Source organism: Lactuca serriola, unplaced genomic scaffold, assembly GCF_051521515.1.
Source record: "Lactuca serriola cultivar US96UC23 unplaced genomic scaffold, Lser_US96UC23_V15 Lser_V15_Un182, whole genome shotgun sequence".
Classification (NCBI taxonomy): domain Eukaryota; kingdom Viridiplantae; phylum Streptophyta; class Magnoliopsida; order Asterales; family Asteraceae; genus Lactuca; species Lactuca serriola.
Genome location: NW_027629756.1, coordinates 1 through 22,369, shown reverse-complemented (window position 1 = coordinate 22,369; position 22,369 = coordinate 1). Strand labels below are relative to the sequence as shown.

The following is a 22,369-nucleotide window of genomic DNA, read 5'->3' as shown; positions in this document are numbered from 1 at the left end:
GTCATGAAATCGATTATAACAAAAATGAGTGTAAGTAATCTAGTGATTAAGAAATCGATTATAACCAGCATCAGTCAAAACATATACAACCAAAAATCATTCAATCAAGAAATCGATTATACCAGGATCGATTATACCAGAAATCGACTATACAAGAAATCGATTATACCAGAAATCGATTATACCAGAAATCGATAATACCAAAATCGAGGGTAAGAAAATAAAATTGAAAACTTAGGGCTTAGGATTTTGGGATGTAGCTGGAACTTCTTGATTCCATGAGCGCTGAATCGGTGATGATAGCAAGGTAGCTTGAAGGTGAAAGATTGATGTCGTGATTTTGTGAAGAACTAAGAATCAAAGACGAAGGGTGGCCGCATCTTTTATAATGAAATAAAAAATTTTGATTCTAGAAAAGGAGATTAGAGAGAGTGAGATCACTTAATGGCTTGAAGAAACGAGGAGTCAATTCCGAAGCGTCGTCTTGATACTGTGATTCACGAATCAATTTTCCATAAACACTATATATATATATATATATATATATATATATATATATATATATATATATATATATATATATATATATATATATATATATATATATATATATATATAATCGGGTTTTAAACGGGTCGGATAGTGTCATATTCGTCTCCGACCCGTCCCCACTGCGGGTATAAAAATCTGCGCCCGTGCCCGCCCCGTTACCCGCTAAACCGGGTACCCGAATCGATGGGTAAAATTTGCATCTCTAGAAGGAAGGGAGTGGTGGACGGAGAGAGGCACGTGGGCTTGAGAAATTGGGAAAAGAGCTGATTTTTCTTTCTACTAGCAAAGCCATATGGGCCCCACATGAGGTTACACTCTTTAAATACCCAAAAACACACATAATTGGGTGCGTCAGGGTCTGATGTCAAGAAATTTTTGGAACGTGTCGATAGATATAGTTTAATTCAAGGATTTCAAAAACTCATACAAATTAATTTATCGAGTTACGGAACTCCAGGAAATCGCGTTTAAAGTTTTGCGTCTAAATAGCCCATAATGCTCGATTTTTCGATTTTTGCAAATATTTTTGCTAAAAATATTTTGAGTATGTAATCAAATATTAGGCTATAACATGAGCCGAGAAAAGCACTCGGAATTTCCATCAGAGGTGTGTAAGTGCCTCAACGAATCGATTCAGTTTTACACGATTAAAGAAAATTAGTGTTTTACTTTCTGTTTTTTTAAAACTATCGTATATTTTTCATACGAACTCCATTTTGGACGTTCTTTAAATTTTCAGAAATAAAGTAACACGTACTATAAGATTTTAATGTTTGATTTGCTTCTAACTACTTAATACAAATTTTCAGTTTTCCCCAGAGGCATTACCCAGTGTTACAGTTTGAGCTGTTTGATTTGTTTGACATTTTCCACATTTGGAAGTAAGGTATCGTTTGATATCTTATAATATTTGAAATGAACTCATTTATTTTACATTAGATGCACTATAATTGAATGAGTTAAATTACAAAAATATTTATTGTAATTTAGTCGTTTGTAGTCTATGACCTAAATTCCAGGATGTTACAATAAGTTAAAATTAAGAAATATATTTATTTGATTACCTACCTGCCATATATTGGGTTCAACCATTCAACATATGCAACCCTTTTCTTTATCTCTTCAGCTAGCTTATATGCATGTCCATATGTGGAATAATAACCAATATAAGGATCAAAATGAACTAATAAATCTCTCTATCAAACTCATTTACATTGGGAACTCATGTAATTTAGCATGATCATGCCATCTATTTAAACACATGGTGAGCGTTATTTATCAGATTGTCAGAACAATATGAGATAAAGAAAATCTGACAAATTTATAGTACCTACAGACAGAAAAAGCAATGCTGACTAGAGATGCTCCTTTTTACAACCTAAACTCATCCATTATTCACCAAACACACATAATGATGGATAATTGGTTATGAAAATTACACATTTAAAAATACTACAATATTTTCACATCAACATAAACAGATAACTAGAATAAAATTAAAACCTAAATGAACTAACTCGATTAACTGAGTTAAGAAAGCAACAACGAACACTCGATACCTTGTTTCAATTGATTTCCTTTTGTTCTAGTTATCTCAGTTTTCTCTGAATCCAACACATTACCTATTTTAAACAAGATAGTGTTAAAGACTTAAATCTAAACACATGACAATCAAATATATAAAGAAATAAAAAAGGAAAAGACAAAGGCTAACTGGATACAGTAATACAACGAACCTGGATACACAAACTTCTTCCTTTAGTGATTACATATGTTGGAATTCGAATAGATTATTTCCTAGATTCAAGTAATGCAAAAATAATTGAATGCATAAGCTCAACGGAGAATAATCATTACTCCCAAGGTAACTCAGTCACCAGATTGAAAAATATTTTGATTTGGAGTAACTTTTAGGAGTCTTTAAGTATGAGAATCTACAAATATTAAAGAATATGGTGATAAATTAACAACAACTATTTGCATCGTTAACCCACCAAAAGACCATAAAAAGAAAAGAAGCTAAAAGAGGCTGTGGCGGTGACGGTGAGATGGTTTAGGAAATCGAAATCCATGCCTGAACCTGGCGTAAAGAGGTTGTGGTGTTGGGGAGCAGTGTCGATGGTGATGTGGGAAAGCACCTGTAGTTGTGTGGAATCGTTTCACGAGAGAACAAATGATGTCGACGAAATGTGTTGATGTAGAACCGAACACCAATAGAGGATAAGGTTTGATGTCAGAGAGGGATTTCAGAGGAGATAAGGATGTCGGAGGAGAAGGAACGACGAAATAATCGATGGAATCGTTTATCTGGTTGAAGGGTGAAGATGAACACATAATCGATGATCGCTTCAGGGTATGATGGTGGTTTCGGCGTCGACATTGATGATTGGCGTCGAATGTGTAGCAGTTCTGATAAGGGTTGTTATGGATGTAATTGGGTATGAGAAAGAAAGTAGTGAATCCAACTGTTTTGGAGACGACGGTCAGAGAAAAATATAGGATGAGCGATTAGATCTAATGTTTTAGAGACAGAGTGAAATGAAATCTAATTTTCGTTAAAAGAAGGAAAAATATTAAAATTTTAGTAAAGAGGGAAAATTGAAAATTTTATAGATGATGGAGAAAAAATTGTAATCCCTCAAAATACTAGTTTCACTTTTCAACACCGTCACCATACAAACATTTATAGTCACATGTTTTTTTCTTCTATCTTTACTATTTTTTAAATTAATACCATAAAAATTATAATGTAACTATAAAATATTTTTAATTATAAGTTTTATTTTCTTAAATGTCATAATAAAACACTTACAGTCACATGTTGTCATTCTTTAATATTCAAAATAATTAATTGTAGACACTCGTATGAACTTAAACTACTATCATTAAACAATTATAGTCACATGTTTTTTTTTTTCATTTCAGATTAAAATACTTACGGTCACAATTATCTACCGTGGTTATTGGCTAGTATTTGTCAAGATTTTTATGTAAAACAATGACAAAATGTGTGAAAATAGTTTGCAATGGTGACTGATTTTAGCTAACATGTTGCTAAAACAATACTCTATTTCTCCACACACCCTTTTTAAAGGATTTATCGATAATGTAATTTCTTAAATCCCACAGTCCCCATAAAAGCGAAGTAGACACATCATACAGAAGAATTCTCTCTATTTGACACCCAAAATGAGGTATTAGAGTATCCAAGTCTTAAATTCCGTAGCTCCCCATGTAACACACGCCACGTGACCATCACATGAGAGATACGTCACATAACACAAACAAGCAAGGGATGATGCATGGGTTCTAATGCCAACACCAACAATATAAGACTCCACATATCAAACGATGGGCTCCAGTTGCAGGGACACCTTTAAAAGATGGGGGCGGTAGGGCAACATATGCCTTTTTTTTTTTAAAACTCAACCATCATTTACCAAATACAAACAAGCATCGATAATTGGTTATCAAAATTGCACATTCGAATATACTCCAATAATTTCACATCAACATAAACAGATAAATATAATGAAAATAAAACCTAACTAAACAAAATTTATTAATTAAGTTAAGAGTGCAACATGGAGCACCCGGTCTTCTCTGAATCCAGCACAATACCAACTTTAAACAAGACATTGCTAAAGACTTAAATTCAAACAGGTTACAATCAAAGACATACATAAATACAAAAGGAAATAAAAGACAAAGAATAACCAAATACATTCATACAACGGACTTGGATACACAACTTCTGCCTTTGGTGAGTAAATATGTAGGAATTTGAATAGATTATTGCCTCTATTCAACTACTACAAAAATAATTGAATACATAAACTCAATGGAGATGAATTGGTACTCTCAAGTTAACTCGGTCACCAGATTGAGAAATATCGTGATTTTAAGTAACTTGTGGGAGTCTTTAAGAAAGAGAATCTGCAAAGATTGGAGAAGTGGGTGAAAAAATAACAAGAAATACTTAGAATCATAAACCACCAAAATACCATAGAAAAAAAGAAGTTAAAAGACCAAGAAATAAGAAGATTATATATAACTCCCTTATGAAAATCAATTCATCAGCAAAAATTTAAGAAGGGAGGAAGAGGTTGTGGTGGTGATGGTGAGAGTGTTTAGGAAATCGAAAATCCATGCATGAACTTAGCGTGAAGAGGTTGTAGTGTTGGGAAGAAACATCAATGGTGATGTGGGAAAAGCATAGGTGGTTGTGTGTGGAATCATTTCACGGGAGAACAAACAACATCAATGAAATATGTTAATGTAGAAACAAAAAACGGTAGAGGATAATGTAGAAACAAAAATGAAGGTTTGCTCTCCCACATCGGGTGAGAGAAGATTACATACAAGATGGCAGTGGCTATAGAAACCAAGCCCCAAGAAAACAAAAAGCATACCTTTCTCGGCCTTTTGGCTAAGATCAAGTGTAGTATCTGTTCTTATCAGTTTAATATCTGATATGTAGGCCATCGGCCTACTCGATATTAATCTTATTTTTTATGGGGGAGAGTCCATCACAGAGGCTTGCTGCTGGGTCTCTCGAGTGTCGCCTTAGCGTTGCACTACAGCCAGGGCGTGGCGCACCCCTCTAATCCTAGTCTAAAAGTACTTTTAATAGTTTTGAATGGAAGACTTTACTTCTTACCTTGTTATGTCTAATACTTCTATCAGTTTATTCGAACTAGGATCCAACATTCCAAAGAAGAGGTTGGAATTGTTTTTTAGCCTTGGCACACCCGTAGCTCCAATGTAAGTTTAAAACTTATATATATCGGCCTTTAATTAGTAAGATAGGAAGCAAGCTTTTCCTGTGTTCGGAAGGCATATATAGTATAACAGATCCTGCTCAATTAGTAAGATGGTGATCACTTTTATCAACGTTTCCTGATCGCACTACTGTTCCTGTTATACACTGCATCTATAACTTGACATCGGTAATACTACTACAGAACAAATAAGCATATTATGTGGAATTTGATTATGACTATTTATTTGATCCAAAGAAAACATTGTAATTCAGAAGCATGCATCAACTTTGTCTTAATCTTCAATTTTGGAATGGACTTCTCCCATTTACCACAATCAAAGATTACAATTCTCTTAAGAGGGAGAGACCGTATTGATCTAACAGGCCCAGACACACTTGAAATAATGCAATTATATAACTGCCATTTGGCTGTGCGTTTTGCCCAGAGGAAAGGGGAACTAATGGAACACTACAATAGATGATGTGAACCTGATCCCACATTGGAGGCTGAAGAAAGAAAACAGAAGCTGGGTTGTTGCATAAAAGGTGAGGGCAGGAGAATGGAAAACTCACTTACCTGGACAGGGTCTATGGGCGATCAAGAAGGTCCATGGCCTAGGTTGGTGATCTCCATTGCACATTACGGAGAGGTGCCTGTCTAAGGTCGGCCCAAGTTGGTCGAACCTATGTCATAATTTGTGCCAGTGGGGGCCTGCGTTCGCGCGGCCCCTACCAATATCCTAGTTTCAACATTGAACTTTTTTATTGCTTCTTTCATTTTTTTCAAATAACTTAAATCTGAAAATAAAAATTAAAGAGGATATGTTACAAAATACGATGCTTTCAAAATTTCAGGATTTGTTCAAGGTGTAGATTTTTGTCTAAATATGGAAGAACGTGTTGACCAAAACTCTGTGTCACATTTTTCCTTTCTCGACTTTTCAATATCAACTTTCTCTTTACATCTTAATCATGAGAGCTCCTCATGCTATGTTGGTTACTCTATCTGGACCGGGCTTTGTAAGAATGGGGAAATCGTAAAATACAAAAATGTGTCCCTTTAGCCATTTAAATATAACATGTCTAAGTCCACCGTTACAATGTTCATCTCGTGAAATTCTTATTTAAAATATATTTTATTATCACAATTCTCCGATTCGGATTAATAAACATCGCATAATAACTTTCAAATTGCACGTCCAAATATCTTTTATCATTCAAATTTCACATCCAAACATTCTTTAGTATGATAAATTTAGTTTCCTAAGGAAATATTAATATAAATTAATATGTGGAGGGTTATTTGGTAACTTAACCAAAGTATAGGTTCCAATACTAATTTAGATAAATTAAATGGACTTGGTTTGTAAATGATTTCCAAATAAGGACTACAAATGGGTCATTTAGTTTTTAAGATTTAAATCTTGGACTTATATTCATAGATTTTTCAAGTAAGGGTAGTTTGTGACATTTTTAAAATGAAGTTTTAAATGGTTAGGACTAGTTTTGAAATATTTCCAGGAGAGGGGTGAATTTTGGACATTTTAAAATGAAGTTTAAAAGCTTAGGACTAGATTTGTAAATTTTTTGAGAATGGGTTTAGAAACATTTATTTGGCATGTATGTTTGGTTAACAGGAGGTTTGTAATCTCTTCTCTTCTCGTCGAGTCCATGCACACGCAAACTGGGGCGGATATTGTCGGATACTACAATACCCATCCCTGCCCCCGAACTCCGACCCCAACACCCGTACCCGCCCCCGACCCGCCAAATCCCCGACGGATTCGGGTAAAAGAAAACCCGTCGGATACGGGGAACCCGATGGATATCCGTTAAGTAAAAAAGATCCAATCATTTTTTTAATAAATCTGAGATATATATATAAAAAAGACATAGTAATAATCATGATAACTAAACATTCAACAATTCATACTTCATTCTCGTACACAAAATAGTAAAAACAAAAAGAAGAAGATACGCACACATCCTCATGTTTGTTAAATAACTAAAATAAAAACAACAATTTTTCATGAACTAAATATCAAAATCCACAAAGCTTGGACCGGCTTCATCATCTTTTATAACTTCAATAACTTGTCCATTTGTTGCTCTAACAACCTGCCCATCTGTAGTTCCAGCAACATCAACACTTGGTTGTGGGGGTTATCTATCCTGAGTGTCACTGCAAAAAAAACAAAAAAATATGGTTGAAATCGGATTGATAGAACATAGATGCTGCTAAAAAGATGTAGTTTGCTAGAAATTAGATTAATTCATTGATAATACAAAAAACAGTTACATATATGCAGTAAAAAAGATACTGTAAAAACAATGCACTTTGCTAGAAATCAGTTCCACTTTATGCAACAATCAGATTTCTGTTTTACTAGAAATCATATTTTAGTTACAACCAAAACAGAAAAAAAAATGTTGATATTGAACAAGTCAATTCAATCAAATAAGTTTTTTAGTCAACACTCAAATTGATAAAAAAAATGAGTTCAAAAGTCAATTTGAAGGTTCATGACTTAATAAGTTTCTACTTTCTAGACAAAACATTTAACAAATATGTTAAAGCAACAAAAGATTCAGTGGCTGCAATCAAGTTGAAGGCATGATATTGATTATAACAAAATGAAGTGTAAGAAATCGTGTGACTAAGTTGTCGATTGTAACCAACATCACTAAAAAAAGATACAAATCCATTAGTTTAATAGGTTAACACCAAAATCGAGTGTAATAAAATAAAATCAAAAGCATGTAACAAATAAGATACAGGAGAAAAGATTCAATGGTTGTAATCAAGTTTAAGTCATGAAATCGATTATAACAAAAATGAGTGTAAGTAATCTAGTGATTAAGAAATCGATTATAACCAGCATCAGTCAAAACATATACAACCAAAAATCATTCAATCAAGAAATCGATTATACCAGGATCGATTATACCAGAAATCGACTATACAAGAAATCGATTATACCAGAAATCGATTATACCAGAAATCGATAATACCAAAATCGAGGGTAAGAAAATAAAATTGAAAACTTAGGGCTTAGGATTTTGGGATGTAGCTGGAACTTCTTGATTCCATGAGCGCTGAATCGGTGATGATAGCAAGGTAGCTTGAAGGTGAAAGATTGATGTCGTGATTTTGTGAAGAACTAAGAATCAAAGACGAAGGGTGGCCGCATCTTTTATAATGAAATAAAAAATTTTGATTCTAGAAAAGGAGATTAGAGAGAGTGAGATCAGTTAATGGCTTGAAGAAACGAGGAGTCAATTCCGAAGCGTCGTCTTGATACTGTGATTCACGAATCAATTTTCCATAAACACTATATATATATATATATATATATATATATATATATATATATATATATATATATATAATCGGGTTTTAAACGGGTCGGATAGTGTCATATTCGTCTCCGACCCGTCCCCACTGCGGGTATAAAAATCTGCGCCCGTGCCCGCCCCGTTACCCGCTAAACCGGGTACCCGAATCGATGGGTAAAATTTGCATCTCTAGAAGGAAGGGAGTGGTGGACGGAGAGAGGCACGTGGGCTTGAGAAATTGGGAAAAGAGCTGATTTTTCTTTCTACTAGCAAAGCCATATGGGCCCCACATGAGGTTACACTCTTTAAATACCCAAAAACACACATAATTGGGTGCGTCAGGGTCTGATGTCAAGAAATTTTTGGAACGTGTCGATAGATATAGTTTAATTCAAGGATTTCAAAAACTCATACAAATTAATTTATCGAGTTACGGAACTCCAGGAAATCGCGTTTAAAGTTTTGCGTCTAAATAGCCCATAATGCTCGATTTTTCGATTTTTGCAAATATTTTTGCTAAAAATATTTTGAGTATGTAATCAAATATTAGGCTATAACATGAGCCGAGAAAAGCACTCGGAATTTCCATCAGAGGTGTGTAAGTGCCTCAACGAATCGATTCAGTTTTACACGATTAAAGAAAATTAGTGTTTTACTTTCTGTTTTTTTAAAACTATCGTATATTTTTCATACGAACTCCATTTTGGACGTTCTTTAAATTTTCAGAAATAAAGTAACACGTACTATAAGATTTTAATGTTTGATTTGCTTCTAACTACTTAATACAAATTTTCAGTTTTCCCCAGAGGCATTACCCAGTGTTACAGTTTGAGCTGTTTGATTTGTTTGACATTTTCCACATTTGGAAGTAAGGTATCGTTTGATATCTTATAATATTTGAAATGAACTCATTTATTTTACATTAGATGCACTATAATTGAATGAGTTAAATTACAAAAATATTTATTGTAATTTAGTCGTTTGTAGTCTATGACCTAAATTCCAGGATGTTACAATAAGTTAAAATTAAGAAATATATTTATTTGATTACCTACCTGCCATATATTGGGTTCAACCATTCAACATATGCAACCCTTTTCTTTATCTCTTCAGCTAGCTTATATGCATGTCCATATGTGGAATAATAACCAATATAAGGATCAAAATGAACTAATAAATCTCTCTATCAAACTCATTTACATTGGGAACTCATGTAATTTAGCATGATCATGCCATCTATTTAAACACATGGTGAGCGTTATTTATCAGATTGTCAGAACAATATGAGATAAAGAAAATCTGACAAATTTATAGTACCTACAGACAGAAAAAGCAATGCTGACTAGAGATGCTCCTTTTTACAACCTAAACTCATCCATTATTCACCAAACACACATAATGATGGATAATTGGTTATGAAAATTACACATTTAAAAATACTACAATATTTTCACATCAACATAAACAGATAACTAGAATAAAATTAAAACCTAAATGAACTAACTCGATTAACTGAGTTAAGAAAGCAACAACGAACACTCGATACCTTGTTTCAATTGATTTCCTTTTGTTCTAGTTATCTCAGTTTTCTCTGAATCCAACACATTACCTATTTTAAACAAGATAGTGTTAAAGACTTAAATCTAAACACATGACAATCAAATATATAAAGAAATAAAAAAGGAAAAGACAAAGGCTAACTGGATACAGTAATACAACGAACCTGGATACACAAACTTCTTCCTTTAGTGATTACATATGTTGGAATTCGAATAGATTATTTCCTAGATTCAAGTAATGCAAAAATAATTGAATGCATAAGCTCAACGGAGAATAATCATTACTCCCAAGGTAACTCAGTCACCAGATTGAAAAATATTTTGATTTGGAGTAACTTTTAGGAGTCTTTAAGTATGAGAATCTACAAATATTAAAGAATATGGTGATAAATTAACAACAACTATTTGCATCGTTAACCCACCAAAAGACCATAAAAAGAAAAGAAGCTAAAAGAGGCTGTGGCGGTGACGGTGAGATGGTTTAGGAAATCGAAATCCATGCCTGAACCTGGCGTAAAGAGGTTGTGGTGTTGGGGAGCAGTGTCGATGGTGATGTGGGAAAGCACCTGTAGTTGTGTGGAATCGTTTCACGAGAGAACAAATGATGTCGACGAAATGTGTTGATGTAGAACCGAACACCAATAGAGGATAAGGTTTGATGTCAGAGAGGGATTTCAGAGGAGATAAGGATGTCGGAGGAGAAGGAACGACGAAATAATCGATGGAATCGTTTATCTGGTTGAAGGGTGAAGATGAACACATAATCGATGATCGCTTCAGGGTATGATGGTGGTTTCGGCGTCGACATTGATGATTGGCGTCGAATGTGTAGCAGTTCTGATAAGGGTTGTTATGGATGTAATTGGGTATGAGAAAGAAAGTAGTGAATCCAACTGTTTTGGAGACGACGGTCAGAGAAAAATATAGGATGAGCGATTAGATCTAATGTTTTAGAGACAGAGTGAAATGAAATCTAATTTTCGTTAAAAGAAGGAAAAATATTAAAATTTTAGTAAAGAGGGAAAATTGAAAATTTTATAGATGATGGAGAAAAAATTGTAATCCCTCAAAATACTAGTTTCACTTTTCAACACCGTCACCATACAAACATTTATAGTCACATGTTTTTTTCTTCTATCTTTACTATTTTTTAAATTAATACCATAAAAATTATAATGTAACTATAAAATATTTTTAATTATAAGTTTTATTTTCTTAAATGTCATAATAAAACACTTACAGTCACATGTTGTCATTCTTTAATATTCAAAATAATTAATTGTAGACACTCGTATGAACTTAAACTACTATCATTAAACAATTATAGTCACATGTTTTTTTTTTTCATTTCAGATTAAAATACTTACGGTCACAATTATCTACCGTGGTTATTGGCTAGTATTTGTCAAGATTTTTATGTAAAACAATGACAAAATGTGTGAAAATAGTTTGCAATGGTGACTGATTTTAGCTAACATGTTGCTAAAACAATACTCTATTTCTCCACACACCCTTTTTAAAGGATTTATCGATAATGTAATTTCTTAAATCCCACAGTCCCCATAAAAGCGAAGTAGACACATCATACAGAAGAATTCTCTCTATTTGACACCCAAAATGAGGTATTAGAGTATCCAAGTCTTAAATTCCGTAGCTCCCCATGTAACACACGCCACGTGACCATCACATGAGAGATACGTCACATAACACAAACAAGCAAGGGATGATGCATGGGTTCTAATGCCAACACCAACAATATAAGACTCCACATATCAAACGATGGGCTCCAGTTGCAGGGACACCTTTAAAAGATGGGGGCGGTAGGGCAACATATGCCTTTTTTTTTTTTAAAACTCAATCATCATTTACCAAATACAAACAAGCATCGATAATTGGTTATCAAAATTGCACATTCGAATATACTCCAATAATTTCACATCAACATAAACAGATAAATATAATGAAAATAAAACCTAACTAAACAAAATTTATTAATTAAGTTAAGAGTGCAACATGGAGCACCCGGTCTTCTCTGAATCCAGCACAATACCAACTTTAAACAAGACATTGCTAAAGACTTAAATTCAAACAGGTTACAATCAAAGACATACATAAATACAAAAGGAAATAAAAGACAAAGAATAACCAAATACATTCATACAACGGACTTGGATACACAACTTCTGCCTTTGGTGAGTAAATATGTAGGAATTTGAATAGATTATTGCCTCTATTCAACTACTACAAAAATAATTGAATACATAAACTCAATGGAGATGAATTGGTACTCTCAAGTTAACTCGGTCACCAGATTGAGAAATATCGTGATTTTAAGTAACTTGTGGGAGTCTTTAAGAAAGAGAATCTGCAAAGATTGGAGAAGTGGGTGAAAAAATAACAAGAAATACTTAGAATCATAAACCACCAAAATACCATAGAAAAAAAGAAGTTAAAAGACCAAGAAATAAGAAGATTATATATAACTCCCTTATGAAAATCAATTCATCAGCAAAAATTTAAGAAGGGAGGAAGAGGTTGTGGTGGTGATGGTGAGAGTGTTTAGGAAATCGAAAATCCATGCATGAACTTAGCGTGAAGAGGTTGTAGTGTTGGGAAGAAACATCAATGGTGATGTGGGAAAAGCATAGGTGGTTGTGTGTGGAATCATTTCACGGGAGAACAAACAACATCAATGAAATATGTTAATGTAGAAACAAAAAACGGTAGAGGATAATGTAGGAACAAAAATGAAGGTTTGCTCTCCCACATCGGGTGAGAGAAGATTACATACAAGATGGCAGTGGCTATAGAAACCAAGCCCCAAGAAAACAAAAAGCATACCTTTCTCGGCCTTTTGGCTAAGATCAAGTGTAGTATCTGTTCTTATCAGTTTAATATCTGATATGTAGGCCATCGGCCTACTCGATATTAATCTTATTTTTTATGGGGGAGAGTCCATCACAGAGGCTTGCTGCTGGGTCTCTCGAGTGTCGCCTTAGCGTTGCACTACAGCCAGGGCGTGGCGCACCCCTCTAATCCTAGTCTAAAAGTACTTTTAATAGTTTTGAATGGAAGACTTTACTTCTTACCTTGTTATGTCTAATACTTCTATCAGTTTATTCGAACTAGGATCCAACATTCCAAAGAAGAGGTTGGAATTGTTTTTTAGCCTTGGCACACCCGTAGCTCCAATGTAAGTTTAAAACTTATATATATCGGCCTTTAATTAGTAAGATAGGAAGCAAGCTTTTCCTGTGTTCGGAAGGCATATATAGTATAACAGATCCTGCTCAATTAGTAAGATGGTGATCACTTTTATCAACGTTTCCTGATCGCACTACTGTTCCTGTTATACACTGCATCTATAACTTGACATCGGTAATACTACTACAGAACAAATAAGCATATTATGTGGAATTTGATTATGACTATTTATTTGATCCAAAGAAAACATTGTAATTCAGAAGCATGCATCAACTTTGTCTTAATCTTCAATTTTGGAATGGACTTCTCCCATTTACCACAATCAAAGATTACAATTCTCTTAAGAGGGAGAGACCGTATTGATCTAACAGGCCCAGACACACTTGAAATAATGCAATTATATAACTGCCATTTGGCTGTGCGTTTTGCCCAGAGGAAAGGGGAACTAATGGAACACTACAATAGATGATGTGAACCTGATCCCACATTGGAGGCTGAAGAAAGAAAACAGAAGCTGGGTTGTTGCATAAAAGGTGAGGGCAGGAGAATGGAAAACTCACTTACCTGGACAGGGTCTATGGGCGATCAAGAAGGTCCATGGCCTAGGTTGGTGATCTCCATTGCACATTACGGAGAGGTGCCTGTCTAAGGTCGGCCCAAGTTGGTCGAACCTATGTCATAATTTGTGCCAGTGGGGGCCTGCGTTCGCGCGGCCCCTACCAATATCCTAGTTTCAACATTGAACTTTTTTATTGCTTCTTTCATTTTTTTCAAATAACTTAAATCTGAAAATAAAAATTAAAGAGGATATGTTACAAAATACGATGCTTTCAAAATTTCAGGATTTGTTCAAGGTGTAGATTTTTGTCTAAATATGGAAGAACGTGTTGACCAAAACTCTGTGTCACATTTTTCCTTTCTCGACTTTTCAATATCAACTTTCTCTTTACATCTTAATCATGAGAGCTCCTCATGCTATGTTGGTTACTCTATCTGGACCGGGCTTTGTAAGAATGGGGAAATCGTAAAATACAAAAATGTGTCCCTTTAGCCATTTAAATATAACATGTCTAAGTCCACCGTTACAATGTTCATCTCGTGAAATTCTTATTTAAAATATATTTTATTATCACAATTCTCCGATTCGGATTAATAAACATCGCATAATAACTTTCAAATTGCACGTCCAAATATCTTTTATCATTCAAATTTCACATCCAAACATTCTTTAGTATGATAAATTTAGTTTCCTAAGGAAATATTAATATAAATTAATATGTGGAGGGTTATTTGGTAACTTAACCAAAGTATAGGTTCCAATACTAATTTAGATAAATTAAATGGACTTGGTTTGTAAATGATTTCCAAATAAGGACTACAAATGGGTCATTTAGTTTTTAAGATTTAAATCTTGGACTTATATTCATAGATTTTTCAAGTAAGGGTAGTTTGTGACATTTTTAAAATGAAGTTTTAAATGGTTAGGACTAGTTTTGAAATATTTCCAGGAGAGGGGTGAATTTTGGACATTTTAAAATGAAGTTTAAAAGCTTAGGACTAGATTTGTAAATTTTTTGAGAATGGGTTTAGAAACATTTATTTGGCATGTATGTTTGGTTAACAGGAGGTTTGTAATCTCTTCTCTTCTCGTCGAGTCCATGCACACGCAAACTGGGGCGGATATTGTCGGATACTACAATACCCATCCCTGCCCCCGAACTCCGACCCCAACACCCGTACCCGCCCCCGACCCGCCAAATCCCCGACGGATTCGGGTAAAAGAAAACCCGTCGGATACGGGGAACCCGATGGATATCCGTTAAGTAAAAAAGATCCAATCATTTTTTTAATAAATCTGAGATATATATATAAAAAAGACATAGTAATAATCATGATAACTAAACATTCAACAATTCATACTTCATTCTCGTACACAAAATAGTAAAAACAAAAAGAAGAAGATACGCACACATCCTCATGTTTGTTAAATAACTAAAATAAAAACAACAATTTTTCATGAACTAAATATCAAAATCCACAAAGCTTGGACCGGCTTCATCATCTTTTATAACTTCAATAACTTGTCCATTTGTTGCTCTAACAACCTGCCCATCTGTAGTTCCAGCAACATCAACACTTGGTTGTGGGGGTTATCTATCCTGAGTGTCACTGCAAAAAAAACAAAAAAATATGGTTGAAATCGGATTGATAGAACATAGATGCTGCTAAAAAGATGTAGTTTGCTAGAAATTAGATTAATTCATTGATAATACAAAAAACAGTTACATATATGCAGTAAAAAAGATACTGTAAAAACAATGCACTTTGCTAGAAATCAGTTCCACTTTATGCAACAATCAGATTTCTGTTTTACTAGAAATCATATTTTAGTTACAACCAAAACAGAAAAAAAAATGTTGATATTGAACAAGTCAATTCAATCAAATAAGTTTTTTAGTCAACACTCAAATTGATAAAAAAAATGAGTTCAAAAGTCAATTTGAAGGTTCATGACTTAATAAGTTTCTACTTTCTAGACAAAACATTTAACAAATATGTTAAAGCAACAAAAGATTCAGTGGCTGCAATCAAGTTGAAGGCATGATATTGATTATAACAAAATGAAGTGTAAGAAATCGTGTGACTAAGTTGTCGATTGTAACCAACATCACTAAAAAAAGATACAAATCCATTAGTTTAATAGGTTAACACCAAAATCGAGTGTAATAAAATAAAATCAAAAGCATGTAACAAATAAGATACAGGAGAAAAGATTCAATGGTTGTAATCAAGTTTAAGTCATGAAATCGATTATAACAAAAATGAGTGTAAGTAATCTAGTGATTAAGAAATCGATTATAACCAGCATCAGTCAAAACATATACAACCAAAAATCATTCAATCAAGAAATCGATTATACCAGGATCGATTATACCAGAAATCGACTATACAAGAAATCGATTATACCAGAAATCGATTATACCAGAAATCGATAATACCAAAATCGAGGGTAAGAAAATAAAATTGAAAACTTAGGGCTTAGGATTTTGGGATGTAGCTGGAACTTCTTGATTCCATGAGCGCTGAATCGGTGATGATAGCAAGGTAGCTTGAAGGTGAAAGATTGATGTCGTGATTTTGTGAAGAACTAAGAATCAAAGACGAAGGGTGGCCGCATCTTTTATAATGAAATAAAAAATTTTGATTCTAGAAAAGGAGATTAGAGAGAGTGAGATCAGTTAATGGCTTGAAGAAACGAGGAGTCAATTCCGAAGCGTCGTCTTGATACTGTGATTCACGAATCAATTTTCCATAAACACTATATATATATATATATATATATATATATATATATATATATATATATATATATATATATATATATATATATATATATATATATATATATAATCGGGTTTTAAACGGGTCGGATAGTGTCATATTCGTCTCCGACCCGTCCCCACTGCGGGTATAAAAATCTGCGCCCGTGCCCGCCCCGTTACCCGCTAAACCGGGTACCCGAATCGATGGGTAAAATTTGCATCTCTAGAAGGAAGGGAGTGGTGGACGGAGAGAGGCACGTGGGCTTGAGAAATTGGGAAAAGAGCTGATTTTTCTTTCTACTAGCAAAGCCATATGGGCCCCACATGAGGTTACACTCTTTAAATACCCAAAAACACACATAATTGGGTGCGTCAGGGTCTGATGTCAAGAAATTTTTGGAACGTGTCGATAGATATAGTTTAATTCAAGGATTTCAAAAACTCATACAAATTAATTTATCGAGTTACGGAACTCCAGGAAATCGCGTTTAAAGTTTTGCGTCTAAATAGCCCATAATGCTCGATTTTTCGATTTTTGCAAATATTTTTGCTAAAAATATTTTGAGTATGTAATCAAATATTAGGCTATAACATGAGCCGAGAAAAGCACTCGGAATTTCCATCAGAGGTGTGTAAGTGCCTCAACGAATCGATTCAGTTTTACACGATTAAAGAAAATTAGTGTTTTACTTTCTGTTTTTTTAAAACTATCGTATATTTTTCATACGAACTCCATTTTGGACGTTCTTTAAATTTTCAGAAATAAAGTAACACGTACTATAAGATTTTAATGTTTGATTTGCTTCTAACTACTTAATACAAATTTTCAGTTTTCCCCAGAGGCATTACCCAGTGTTACAGTTTGAGCTGTTTGATTTGTTTGACATTTTCCACATTTGGAAGTAAGGTATCGTTTGATATCTTATAATATTTGAAATGAACTCATTTATTTTACATTAGATGCACTATAATTGAATGAGTTAAATTACAAAAATATTTATTGTAATTTAGTCGTTTGTAGTCTATGACCTAAATTCCAGGATGTTACAATAAGTTAAAATTAAGAAATATATTTATTTGATTACCTACCTGCCATATATTGGGTTCAACCATTCAACATATGCAACCCTTTTCTTTATCTCTTCAGCTAGCTTATATGCATGTCCATATGTGGAATAATAACCAATATAAGGATCAAAATGAACTAATAAATCTCTCTATCAAACTCATTTACATTGGGAACTCATGTAATTTAGCATGATCATGCCATCTATTTAAACACATGGTGAGCGTTATTTATCAGATTGTCAGAACAATATGAGATAAAGAAAATCTGACAAATTTATAGTACCTACAGACAGAAAAAGCAATGCTGACTAGAGATGCTCCTTTTTACAACCTAAACTCATCCATTATTCACCAAACACACATAATGATGGATAATTGGTTATGAAAATTACACATTTAAAAATACTACAATATTTTCACATCAACATAAACAGATAACTAGAATAAAATTAAAACCTAAATGAACTAACTCGATTAACTGAGTTAAGAAAGCAACAACGAACACTCGATACCTTGTTTCAATTGATTTCCTTTTGTTCTAGTTATCTCAGTTTTCTCTGAATCCAACACATTACCTATTTTAAACAAGATAGTGTTAAAGACTTAAATCTAAACACATGACAATCAAATATATAAAGAAATAAAAAAGGAAAAGACAAAGGCTAACTGGATACAGTAATACAACGAACCTGGATACACAAACTTCTTCCTTTAGTGATTACATATGTTGGAATTCGAATAGATTATTTCCTAGATTCAAGTAATGCAAAAATAATTGAATGCATAAGCTCAACGGAGAATAATCATTACTCCCAAGGTAACTCAGTCACCAGATTGAAAAATATTTTGATTTGGAGTAACTTTTAGGAGTCTTTAAGTATGAGAATCTACAAATATTAAAGAATATGGTGATAAATTAACAACAACTATTTGCATCGTTAACCCACCAAAAGACCATAAAAAGAAAAGAAGCTAAAAGAGGCTGTGGCGGTGACGGTGAGATGGTTTAGGAAATCGAAATCCATGCCTGAACCTGGCGTAAAGAGGTTGTGGTGTTGGGGAGCAGTGTCGATGGTGATGTGGGAAAGCACCTGTAGTTGTGTGGAATCGTTTCACGAGAGAACAAATGATGTCGACGAAATGTGTTGATGTAGAACCGAACACCAATAGAGGATAAGGTTTGATGTCAGAGAGGGATTTCAGAGGAGATAAGGATGTCGGAGGAGAAGGAACGACGAAATAATCGATGGAATCGTTTATCTGGTTGAAGGGTGAAGATGAACACATAATCGATGATCGCTTCAGGGTATGATGGTGGTTTCGGCGTCGACATTGATGATTGGCGTCGAATGTGTAGCAGTTCTGATAAGGGTTGTTATGGATGTAATTGGGTATGAGAAAGAAAGTAGTGAATCCAACTGTTTTGGAGACGACGGTCAGAGAAAAATATAGGATGAGCGATTAGATCTAATGTTTTAGAGACAGAGTGAAATGAAATCTAATTTTCGTTAAAAGAAGGAAAAATATTAAAATTTTAGTAAAGAGGGAAAATTGAAAATTTTATAGATGATGGAGAAAAAATTGTAATCCCTCAAAATACTAGTTTCACTTTTCAACACCGTCACCATACAAACATTTATAGTCACATGTTTTTTTCTTCTATCTTTACTATTTTTTAAATTAATACCATAAAAATTATAATGTAACTATAAAATATTTTTAATTATAAGTTTTATTTTCTTAAATGTCATAATAAAACACTTACAGTCACATGTTGTCATTCTTTAATATTCAAAATAATTAATTGTAGACACTCGTATGAACTTAAACTACTATCATTAAACAATTATAGTCACATGTTTTTTTTTTTCATTTCAGATTAAAATACTTACGGTCACAATTATCTACCGTGGTTATTGGCTAGTATTTGTCAAGATTTTTATGTAAAACAATGACAAAATGTGTGAAAATAGTTTGCAATGGTGACTGATTTTAGCTAACATGTTGCTAAAACAATACTCTATTTCTCCACACACCCTTTTTAAAGGATTTATCGATAATGTAATTTCTTAAATCCCACAGTCCCCATAAAAGCGAAGTAGACACATCATACAGAAGAATTCTCTCTATTTGACACCCAAAATGAGGTATTAGAGTATCCAAGTCTTAAATTCCGTAGCTCCCCATGTAACACACGCCACGTGACCATCACATGAGAGATACGTCACATAACACAAACAAGCAAGGGATGATGCATGGGTTCTAATGCCAACACCAACAATATAAGACTCCACATATCAAACGATGGGCTCCAGTTGCAGGGACACCTTTAAAAGATGGGGGCGGTAGGGCAACATATGCCTTTTTTTTTTTAAAACTCAACCATCATTTACCAAATACAAACAAGCATCGATAATTGGTTATCAAAATTGCACATTCGAATATACTCCAATAATTTCACATCAACATAAACAGATAAATATAATGAAAATAAAACCTAACTAAACAAAATTTATTAATTAAGTTAAGAGTGCAACATGGAGCACCCGGTCTTCTCTGAATCCAGCACAATACCAACTTTAAACAAGACATTGCTAAAGACTTAAATTCAAACAGGTTACAATCAAAGACATACATAAATACAAAAGGAAATAAAAGACAAAGAATAACCAAATACATTCATACAACGGACTTGGATACACAACTTCTGCCTTTGGTGAGTAAATATGTAGGAATTTGAATAGATTATTGCCTCTATTCAACTACTACAAAAATAATTGAATACATAAACTCAATGGAGATGAATTGGTACTCTCAAGTTAACTCGGTCACCAGATTGAGAAATATCGTGATTTTAAGTAACTTGTGGGAGTCTTTAAGAAAGAGAATCTGCAAAGATTGGAGAAGTGGGTGAAAAAATAACAAGAAATACTTAGAATCATAAACCACCAAAATACCATAGAAAAAAAGAAGTTAAAAGACCAAGAAATAAGAAGATTATATATAACTCCCTTATGAAAATCAATTCATCAGCAAAAATTTAAGAAGGGAGGAAGAGGTTGTGGTGGTGATGGTGAGAGTGTTTAGGAAATCGAAAATCCATGCATGAACTTAGCGTGAAGAGGTTGTAGTGTTGGGAAGAAACATCAATGGTGATGTGGGAAAAGCATAGGTGGTTGTGTGTGGAATCATTTCACGGGAGAACAAACAACATCAATGAAATATGTTAATGTAGAAACAAAAAACGGTAGAGGATAATGTAGAAACAAAAATGAAGGTTTGCTCTCCCACATCGGGTGAGAGAAGATTACATACAAGATGGCAGTGGCTATAGAAACCAAGCCCCAAGAAAACAAAAAGCATACCTTTCTCGGCCTTTTGGCTAAGATCAAGTGTAGTATCTGTTCTTATCAGTTTAATATCTGATATGTAGGCCATCGGCCTACTCGATATTAATCTTATTTTTTATGGGGGAGAGTCCATCACAGAGGCTTGCTGCTGGGTCTCTCGAGTGTCGCCTTAGCGTTGCACTACAGCCAGGGCGTGGCGCACCCCTCTAATCCTAGTCTAAAAGTACTTTTAATAGTTTTGAATGGAAGACTTTACTTCTTACCTTGTTATGTCTAATACTTCTATCAGTTTATTCGAACTAGGATCCAACATTCCAAAGAAGAGGTTGGAATTGTTTTTTAGCCTTGGCACACCCGTAGCTCCAATGTAAGTTTAAAACTTATATATATCGGCCTTTAATTAGTAAGATAGGAAGCAAGCTTTTCCTGTGTTCGGAAGGCATATATAGTATAACAGATCCTGCTCAATTAGTAAGATGGTGATCACTTTTATCAACGTTTCCTGATCGCACTACTGTTCCTGTTATACACTGCATCTATAACTTGACATCGGTAATACTACTACAGAACAAATAAGCATATTATGTGGAATTTGATTATGACTATTTATTTGATCCAAAGAAAACATTGTAATTCAGAAGCATGCATCAACTTTGTCTTAATCTTCAATTTTGGAATGGACTTCTCCCATTTACCACAATCAAAGATTACAATTCTCTTAAGAGGGAGAGACCGTATTGATCTAACAGGCCCAGACACACTTGAAATAATGCAATTATATAACTGCCATTTGGCTGTGCGTTTTGCCCAGAGGAAAGGGGAACTAATGGAACACTACAATAGATGATGTGAACCTGATCCCACATTGGAGGCTGAAGAAAGAAAACAGAAGCTGGGTTGTTGCATAAAAGGTGAGGGCAGGAGAATGGAAAACTCACTTACCTGGACAGGGTCTATGGGCGATCAAGAAGGTCCATGGCCTAGGTTGGTGATCTCCATTGCACATTACGGAGAGGTGCCTGTCTAAGGTCGGCCCAAGTTGGTCGAACCTATGTCATAATTTGTGCCAGTGGGGGCCTGCGTTCGCGCGGCCCCTACCAATATCCTAGTTTCAACATTGAACTTTTTTATTGCTTCTTTCATTTTTTTCAAATAACTTAAATCTGAAAATAAAAATTAAAGAGGATATGTTACAAAATACGATGCTTTCAAAAT

The 22,369-nt window shown here is 34.0% G+C and overlaps 2 long non-coding RNA genes and 6 other non-coding genes across 8 annotated transcripts; 6 read left to right on the top strand and 2 right to left on the bottom strand.

Moving 5' to 3' along the window:
- The first annotated feature begins 4,960 nt into the window (after positions 1-4,960).
- On the top strand, positions 4,961-5,156 carry LOC145078515 (U2 spliceosomal RNA). Its single transcript, XR_013694069.1, has one exon. It is a non-coding gene; the product is annotated as a U2 spliceosomal RNA (small nuclear RNA).
- A 727-nt stretch (positions 5,157-5,883) lies between these two features.
- On the top strand, positions 5,884-6,047 carry LOC145078518 (U1 spliceosomal RNA). Its single transcript, XR_013694071.1, has one exon. It is a non-coding gene; the product is annotated as a U1 spliceosomal RNA (small nuclear RNA).
- A 1,160-nt stretch (positions 6,048-7,207) lies between these two features.
- On the bottom strand, positions 7,208-8,617 carry LOC145078512 (uncharacterized). Its single transcript, XR_013694066.1, has 2 exons — positions 8,248-8,617; positions 7,208-7,496 (listed from the first exon to the last, which is right to left on the bottom strand). It is a non-coding gene; the product is annotated as an uncharacterized LOC145078512 (long non-coding RNA).
- A 4,429-nt stretch (positions 8,618-13,046) lies between these two features.
- Positions 13,047-13,242, top strand: LOC145078520 (U2 spliceosomal RNA). Its single transcript, XR_013694073.1, has one exon. It is a non-coding gene; the product is annotated as a U2 spliceosomal RNA (small nuclear RNA).
- Positions 13,243-13,969: 727 nt separating this feature from the next.
- LOC145078517 (U1 spliceosomal RNA) lies at positions 13,970-14,133 on the top strand. Its single transcript, XR_013694070.1, has one exon. It is a non-coding gene; the product is annotated as a U1 spliceosomal RNA (small nuclear RNA).
- A 1,160-nt stretch (positions 14,134-15,293) lies between these two features.
- On the bottom strand, positions 15,294-16,703 carry LOC145078513 (uncharacterized). The gene is made up of 2 exons (XR_013694067.1): positions 16,334-16,703; positions 15,294-15,582 (listed from the first exon to the last, which is right to left on the bottom strand). It is a non-coding gene; the product is annotated as an uncharacterized LOC145078513 (long non-coding RNA).
- Positions 16,704-21,165: 4,462 nt separating this feature from the next.
- LOC145078519 (U2 spliceosomal RNA) lies at positions 21,166-21,361 on the top strand. Its single transcript, XR_013694072.1, has one exon. It is a non-coding gene; the product is annotated as a U2 spliceosomal RNA (small nuclear RNA).
- A 727-nt stretch (positions 21,362-22,088) lies between these two features.
- Positions 22,089-22,252, top strand: LOC145078514 (U1 spliceosomal RNA). Its single transcript, XR_013694068.1, has one exon. It is a non-coding gene; the product is annotated as a U1 spliceosomal RNA (small nuclear RNA).
- Positions 22,253-22,369: the final 117 nt, after the last annotated feature.